This window comes from Coregonus lavaretus (assembly GCF_964263955.1).
Source record: "Coregonus lavaretus genome assembly, chromosome: 25".
Lineage (NCBI taxonomy): Eukaryota > Metazoa > Chordata > Actinopteri > Salmoniformes > Salmonidae > Coregonus > Coregonus lavaretus.
The window spans coordinates 15,738,356-15,747,648 of NC_140012.1; positions in this window are offsets into that span (position 1 = coordinate 15,738,356).

Here is a 9,293-nt window from a genome sequence, read left to right on the forward strand (position 1 = left end):
CTGTTTCTATGCGTATGTGTGTTTTCATTCAACTTTTGTTTTCCAAACCTTTCCCTTGAGACATAAAAAAAAGATGGGAAGGAAGTTCTGTTGGGGAGAGAGCTCAGTTATTGACTAGACTGGTGGGGGTCGGGCGTGTAGGCGATTCGGGTTGGCAGAGCGGTCTGGCGGAAATTTGATATAGAGGATGTCTTAAAGACAATGAAAACTTAAGTCTTTGTACTTTATTTGTAAGAGTTGTTCATTTGTTAGGCTATTGGTTAAAGCTGCAACACAATATTGATTATTGAATTATCATGGATCTAGTTCAGTCTTATCAATCACTTAAACATATTTGATAATCTCTTACCTAGCTTGATGACATTTACATTTACATTTTCGTCATTTAGCAGACGCTCTTATCCAGAGCGACTTACAAATTGACTGTGGGCATTTTTGCTTACTTTTTGTTGTTCTAAATAGAGATGGCTATAAGGGCCATGGGTCATATTAGATTATGTAGAAATGCAGGAAATGTGCTTTCCATGCCCCCAAAAATGGGAGGACCCCCAGACTCCCTGCCAAGTTATGTCCCCCTCTGCAAATAGCACTACTGGGTGATTTAAAAAGTAATAGTCAATTGATCAATAATATAATAATAATCTTAGTAAAATGTTTTATTTATTTATTTACAATATGTAGAATCTATGAGAATAGAAAGGTTCAGAACCGTTATGAAACCTCACAGCACAGTTGAAACATTTATGACAAATATATGGCAAATAGTAAGTGGATGGTGTTCAGAGATAGATGGGAGGGGTTGAGTGGAGCTGAAGGATGGGACTAAAAACAAACAAAAGATAACTATTGTAAAATACACTTTGTCCGTAAAATGTATATATTTAAATTTTACATTTTAGTCATTTAGCAGACGCTCTTATCCAGAGCGACTTACAGTTAGTGAATGCATACATTTTTCATATCAAATCAATCAAATCAAATTTTATTTGCCACATGGGCCGAATACAACAGGTGTAGACGTTACCGTGAAATGCTTACTTACAGCCCTTAACAAACAATGCATTTATTTCTTAATAAAAAAGTAAAATAAAACAACAACAACAAAAAAGTGTTGAGAAAAAAAGAGCAGAAGTAAAATAAAATAACAGTAAGGGAGGCTATATACAGGGGGGTACCGGTGCAGAGTCAATGTGCGGGGGCACCGGCTAGTTGAGGTAGTTGAGGTAATATGTAGCAGCAGCGTAAAAAGATGGGGTGGGGTGCAAATAGTCCGGGTAGCCATGATTAGCTGTTCAGGAGTCTTATGGCTTGGGAGTAGAAGCTGATGAGAAGCCTTTTGGACCTAGACTTGGCGCTCCGGTACCGCTTGCCGTGCGGTAGCAGAGAGAACAGTCTATGACTAGGGTGGCTGGAGTCTTTGACAATTTTGAGGGCCTTACTCTGAGGTCCTGGATGGCAGGAAGCTTGGCCCCAGTGATGTATTGGGCCGTACGCACTACCCTCTGTAGTGCCTTGCGGTCGGAGGCCGAGCAGTTGCCATACCAGGTGGTGATGCAACCAGTCAGGATGCTCTCCATGGTGCAGCTGTATAACTTTTTGAGGATCTGAGGACCCATGCCAAATCTTTTCAGTCTCCTGAGGGGGAATAGGCTTTGTCGTGCCCTCTTCACGACTGTCTTGGTGTGTTTGGACCATGATAGTTCGTTGGTGATGTGGACACCAAGGAACTTGAAGCTCTCAACCTGCTCCACTACAGCCCCGTTGATGAAAATGGGGGCATGCTCAGTCCTCTTTTTTTCCTGTAGTCCACAATCATCTCCTTTGTCTTGGTCACGTTGAGGGAGAGGTTGTTATCCTGGCACCACACGGCCAGGTCTCTGACCTCTTCCCTATAGGCTGTCTCATCGTTGTCGGTGATCAGGCCTACCACTGTTGTGTTGTCGGCAAACTTAATGATGGTGTTGGAGTCGTGCCTGGCCATGCAGTCATGGGTGAACAGGGAGTACAGGAGGGGACTGAGCACGCACCCCTGAGGGGCCCCCGTGTTGAGGATCAGCGTGGCAGATGTGTTGTTACCTACCCTTACCACCTGGGGGCGGCCTTTCAGGAAGTCCAGGATTCAGTTGCAGAGGGAGGTGTTTAGTCCCAGGATCCTTAGCTTAGTGATGAGCTTTGAGGACACTATGGTGTTGAACGCTGAGCTGTAGTCAATGAATAGCATTCTCACGTAGGTGTTCCTCTTGTCTTAGTCCGGTATTGACTCTTTGCCTGTTTGATGGTTCGTCGGAGGGCATAGCGGGATTTATTATAAGCGTCCGGGTTACAGTCCCGTTCCTTGAAAGCGGCAGCTCTACCCTTTAGCTGAGTGCGGATGTTGCCTGTAATCCATGGCTTCTGGTTGGGGTATGTACGTACGGTCACTGTGGGGACGACATCATCGATGCACTTATTGATGAAGCCAGTGACTGATGTGGTGTACTCCTCAATGCTATCTGAAGAATCCCGGAACATGTTCCAGTCTGTGCTAGCAAAACAGTCCTGTAGCTTAGCATCCGCGTCATCTGACCACTTTTTTATTAACTGAGTCACTGGTGCTTCCTGCTTTAGTTTTTGCTTATAAGCAGGAATCTGGAGGATAGAGTTATGGTCAGATTTTCCAAATGGTGGGCGAGGGAGAGCTTTGTATGCGTCTCTGTGTGTGGAGTAAAGGTGGTCTAGAGTTTTTTTTCCTCTGGTTGCACATTTAACATGCTGGTAGAAATTAGGTAGAACGGATTTAAGTTTCCCTGCATTAAAGTCCCCAGCCACTAGGAGCGCTGACTCTGGATGAGCGTTCTCCTGTTTAGTTATGGCCTTATAAAGCTCATTGAGTGCAATCTTAATGCCAGCATTGATTTGTGGTGGTAAATAGACAGCTATGAAAAATATAGATGAAAACTCTCTTGGTAAATAGTGTGGTCTACACCTTATCATAAGATACTCTACCTCAGGCGAGCAAAACCTCGAGACATCTTTAGTATTTGATTTTGTGCACCAGCTGTTGTTTACAAATATACACAGACCGCCACCCCTTGTCTTACCGTAGTCAGCCGTTCTATCCTGCCGATGTAGCGTATAGCCCGCTAGCTGTATGTTGTCCATGTCGCTGTTCAGCCACGACTTGGTGAAACATAAGATATTACAGTTTTTAATGTCCTGTTGGTAGGATAAGCGTAATCGTAGGTCATCTAATTTATTTTCCAATGATTGAAGATTGGCTAATAGGATTGATGGAAGAGGCAGTTTACTCGCTCGCCGTCAGATCCTTACGAGGCACCCCGACCTACGTCTACGATATCTCCGTCTCTTTCTCCTGCAAATGACAGGGATTTGGGCCTTGTCGGGTGTCTGTAGGATATCTTTCACGTCCGACTCGTTGAAGAAATAATCTTCGTCCAAAACGAGGTGAGTAATCGCTGTCCTGATATCCAGAAGCTATTTTTGGTTATAAGAGACGATGGCAGAAACATTACGTACAGAATAAATTACAAATAACGCAAAAAAACACACATAATAGTACAATTGGTTAGAGGGCTGTAAAACGGCAGCCATCTTCTCCGGCGCCATCATATTAGATAGTATGTATAAGCTGAAAGTAGAAGCCCAAGTGTTGTTGTCCATTAGTTTACTCCAATTAGGGGAGGGATGGTAGGGTTAGGGGAAAATAATAAAGGAAAAAATATATTTTTTTAAAAAGAGATTATATATATATATATATATATATCAGTACCAGTCAAACGTTTGGACACACCTACTCATTCAAGGGTTTTTCTTTATTTTTACTAAAAAAAATATATTGTAGAATAATAGTGAAGACATCAAAACTATGAAATAACACATATGGAATCATGTAGTAACCCAAAAAGTGTTAAACAAATGAAAATATATTTTATATTTGAGATTCTTCAAATAGCCACCCTTTGCCTTGACAGCTTTGCACACTCATTCTCTCAACCAGCTTCACTTGGAATGCATTTCAATTAACAGATGTACCTTCTTAAAAGTTAATTTGTGGAATTTCTTTACTTCTTAATGCGTTTAAGCCAATCAGTTGTGTTGTGACAAGGTAGGGGTGGTACGACAGTCCTTCATTACTTTAAGACATGAAGGTCAGTCAATCCGGAACATTTCAAGAACTTTGAAAGTTTCTTCAAGTGCAATCGCAAATACCATCAAGCGCTATGATGAAACTGGCTCTCATGAGGACCGCCACAGGAATGGAAGACCCAGAGTTACCTCTGCTGCAGAGGATAAGTTCATTAAAGTTACCAGCCTCAGAAATTGCAGCCCAAATAAATGCTTCACAGAGTTCAAGTAACAGACACATCTCAACATCAACTGTTGAGAGGAGACTGTGTGAATCAGGCCTTCATGGTTGAATTCCTGCAAAGAAACCACAACTAAAGGACACCAATAATAAGAGAGTTGCTTGGGCCAAGAATCATGAGCAATAGACATTAGACAGGTGGAAATGTGTCCTTTGTTCTGGAGTCCAAATTTGAGATTTTTGGTTCCAACCGCTGTGTCTTTGTGAGACACGGTGTGGGTGAACAGATGATCTCTGCATGTGTATTTCCAACCGTAAAGCATGGAGGAGGAGGTGTTATCGTGTGGGGGTGCTTTGCTGGTGACACTGTCTGTAATTTACTTAGAATTCAAGGCACACTTGGCTACCAGCATTCTGCAGCGATACACCATCCCATCTGGTTTGGGCTTAGTGGGACTATCATTTGTTTTTCAACAGGACAATGACCCAACACACCTCCAGGCTGTGTAAGGGCTATTTTACCATTAAGGAGAGTGGTGGAGTGCTGCATCAGAGGACCTGGCCTCCACAACCCCCCGACCTCAACCCAATTGAGATGGTTTAGGATGAGTCGGACCGCAGAGTGAAGGAAAAGCAGCCAACAAGTGCTCAGCATATTGGAAAAGCATTCCAGGTGAAGCTGGTTGAGACAAATACCAAGCGTGTGCAAAGCTGTCATCAAGGCAAAGGGTGGCTATTTGAAGAATCTCAAATATAACATATAATTTTGATTTGTTTAACACTTTTTTGGTTACTACATGATTCCATATGTGTTATTTCATAGTTTTGATATCTTCACTATTATTCTACAATGTAAAAAATAGTAAAAAGAAAGAAAAACCCTTGAATGCGTAGGTGTGTCCAAACTTTGACTGGTACTGTATGTATGTATGTATGTATGTTTGTATATATATTTACGAAAATATATATATATATTTACAAAAATATATATGGGGATTGGAAATGATGCAGACAATTACATTGATGGAAGCCACAATCTATCTGCAAAAGCTGATCTACCCCCTAAAAAAATACAAAATACAAAACAAAAAAATATGTCCCCCCACTTCTAAAACCAAAGTTGTGACCCTGACTGAATATCACGTTTCCCCAAAACGGTGCACACTGTTCTTCAACCGCCATAGTGGTACATTTGCTCCCGTTTGGTGGGTGTGGCCTGATCAATATAGGTGTGACCAACACCTTACCACTGCTACACCTGGCTATCAGTGGAGCCTTGTCTGGCAGCGAAACAGTTAATTCAGCCTCATTTATTGCCTTAAAAAAAAACATAGCTGATATGGCTGACTTGCTTAAACAAATGTGGTTTTTACTGACAAATGAGATGTACAAATTATGGCATAAGGGGATGACGAGCGGATAAGAGGCAATCTGTAATTTCGATTAAGATATTAATGAGCGAGCTAGGACGGATGCAGCCCTTTTGAAATGTACAGCGACAGAATTCAGAACATGGGCCGTTCTTACAGTGTTCTCCCTGTACACCAAGTCAGAACCGTAGGATAAATAAAGGGGGCATTTAAGCAGACAATGAAAGCTCTTACAATATTCAATGATTACATTTCTCTAAAACAGGCTATAGGCTACATGTGCACCACCATGTCAGAACAGTAGGCTAAATTATAAGGGGAAAAGGGACCAAATCATTAGGGTGAGGCACATGGGCTACTAACAGCTTACTTCACAACATACACCTAGTATTACTTTCTTAGCTACAGTATACATATCCCTGGCATATTACATAGTTTATGCAGCAGCATACAATACATTTTTGGACTCACCTTGTTGTGCTGTGCTCACTTGAACAGGAAGAAATTTGCCCACAGCAGTCCTTCGTGGGCAAATTTGTACAGTATAGGGGATTTTACAAACACTTAATATAAGGGCTGTGTTTCATGTAGGCTTACCCTGGCGTGATGTTTTAATAACTGTGTACATCTCTCTAGGACAAGGGGATTTTTATCAATATAGTCACCTGTATTTACCCCCCCAAAATGAAATGCTAATTAGCTGCTAATGTGGCTATAATAAAGAACTACAAATGCCATGATGATCTGGACGAGACTACTGAAATGAGGCAAAGGTAAGAATCTCTGGATTAACTATCTAATGTTAGCTAAATTTAGTAATGAATAAATTAGCTAAATTTATTTAAATTGGCAATTCTGTGAACTGTCTTGTGCAACTTTTAAATTGACACACTACCTGCATGATGTCTACTTTCATGTGAATTAGCATTTTCGATTCTGAGAGTAAATAGATCCGAATATATTGATAAAAGTCACCTTGTCCGAGAGAGATTTGCATCGTTATCAAAACGTCACGCTAGGGTAAGCCTACACAAAACACAGCCCTTATTTTCAGTGTTTCTAAAATTCCCTATGGGAAAAATGAACGGTGGAAAAACGATTGGAACCATTTCCTTGTTTGACTGCTAGGTTTTATGGGTATTATGACACCACTGTGGGGCTCTATTGTGGTAGAGTTATTTTCCTTCGCCACCCAACAGAATGATGCACAACTCAGGGAGTCTAACCAATATACAGACTCCCAATGTTGTGTCCCAAAGCTAGCTTGCCTACTACTTAAACTGCGTACTAATCGTACTACATACTATGTATTACGTACTGTTTAGTAAAAACGAATGCAGTAAGCAACAAATATCAGCATACTAGGCTCATCCTACTTAGAATGCATAATCTAATGCGCAATTCAGTCAGAGGTAGCCCCCAAAAATTGTCAAAGACTCCAGTCACCCAAGTCATAGACTGTTCTCTCTGCTACCGCAGGGCACGCGGTACTAGAGCGCCAAGTCTAGGACCAAAAGGCTCCTTAACAGCTTCTACCCCCAAGCCATAAGACTGCTGAACAATTAATCAAATAGCCACCCGGACTGTTTACATTGACACCCCCCTTTGTTTTTACACTTCTGCTACTTGCTGTTTATTATCAATGCATAGTCACTTTACCCCTACCCACATGTACAAATTACCTCGACTAACCTGTACCCCATGTATATAGCCTCATTATTGTTATTTTATTGTTTTACTTTTTATTTATTTTTACTTTAGTTTATTTAGTAAATATCTTCTTAACTCTTTCTTTAACTGCATTGTTGGTTAAGGGCTTGTAAGTAAGCGTTTCAAGGTAAGGTCTACACCTGTTGTATTCGGCGCATGTGACAAATAAAATTGGATTTGATTTGAATTCCGTTGTTTCCAGCCAATTGTTCATTTTGGTACAGCGCCTCCCCTCAGCTGATTGTCAGCTGTTGTCATACACGTGGGTCTCGAAAGACGATTCTCTTCCTCAATAGTGTGCTGCAAAATTCTACTAGATGAAAACCCGAAATTAGTATGAAATCCTAGAATTTAAAGCATACAACATTTTCACATACTATAAAAAGTTATTTTTTCGCATACCCAAAATTCCTATTTAAAACGCAAGTACGATTTTGTCTAACTAATGGGCTCCTGAAACGCTGTAGCCGCAGATATTCTAATGGTTTGACAGTGCATTGAATCTGCTTATTTTAACTACCCAGCGGCTGTTGTCCTCCTACCTCCACCGCAGCAAATGGGCTACCTACTACCAAGTGCCAACACAACAGCAGCACGTCCTAATCAATGTTGCTGAGGGGTGGCGTTTTCATCTCACTCACCAACTTTCACGGTTTCGTGACTCGTCGTGAGGGATAGAAGTCATGGAACTTTTGAATTGAATCGCCTTTGAGGACTGTTTACCTTGAGTTACCACTACATTTGCCTACAGTTTTGGTAAGTTGTGCACATTTTCTCGGAGATGTAGGTAAATATTGGCTAAATGAAGAGAAAGCAAGTGGGAGCGCTGCGCGCACATGCATACACGTGCCAACTTTGCAAAACAAGGCACACTTCAGAGGACTAGTGATTCCTTACTCCCTTTGTAATGATTTTCATAGTGTTTATGGCTACAGACTTATCACGCTGCTCTGCTCTTGTATGCCTCATCTTGGTGATTGAAGTCCATTCATTGAAATTAATTTGATAAAGGAACCTCAATCTGCACAGATGAGTTATGTACGCCCAATTGTCTGATTTCATTGTTTGCTCAGAAATGAATCATTTGCTCAGGACAGGGTGTCACAGCCAATGCTATCCATGTTTGAATTCACCTAGACTTCAAATCTAATAAAAGTTTATTGGTCCATACACAGTTTAGCAGATGTTATAGGTGGTGCATCAAAATGCTTATGTTACTAACTCCTAACAATGCAGTGAAATGTATATATATATATAAAATTTTTTTTTTAAAGAAATGTCGGAAAAAATCTAACAACCCAAATATCACTAACAGTAATCCAAATGCTATCTATACTGAAATCGGATGAATTTACACTAGTTACAGATTGTAACACCAGATAATGTGATTTAACCCAAAACATTTGGTATCCATTATACTGGGAGTTACAGGTTAGGTCAGCGGTTCCCAAACTAGGTGGTCGCGGGAGAATTGGCAAAATCCAGAAAAAATATATATCTCGTCTTTGTATCGCAATCATTGTAATGTGGTTATCCTTCAAAATCTAAATGGAAAGTATTCAAATCTAAAAGGTCAAATTCAACCAGAGAGCACCCTTAGATCAAGGGAAAAGGCTGTACTTGACCGTTACACTTGAATTATTCCCACAGTGAATGGCTCTCTATGCTATGAAACCAAACACTATTGCAGAGACTTTGATATTACCGGCCGCAATTGATATGGTGAAAACAATGTGTGGGGTGACAAATGCACAGAAACTCACATCATACCTTTGTCAGATAACAATGTTAAATGAAGAGTTTATGCTATTGCTAGCAATCAAGATGAAACTGATTGAACGACTCAACTCCCCAGCTTCCTCGCCAAATGGACATTAGCTGTGAGGTCCAAGATGCGCGTGCATTGA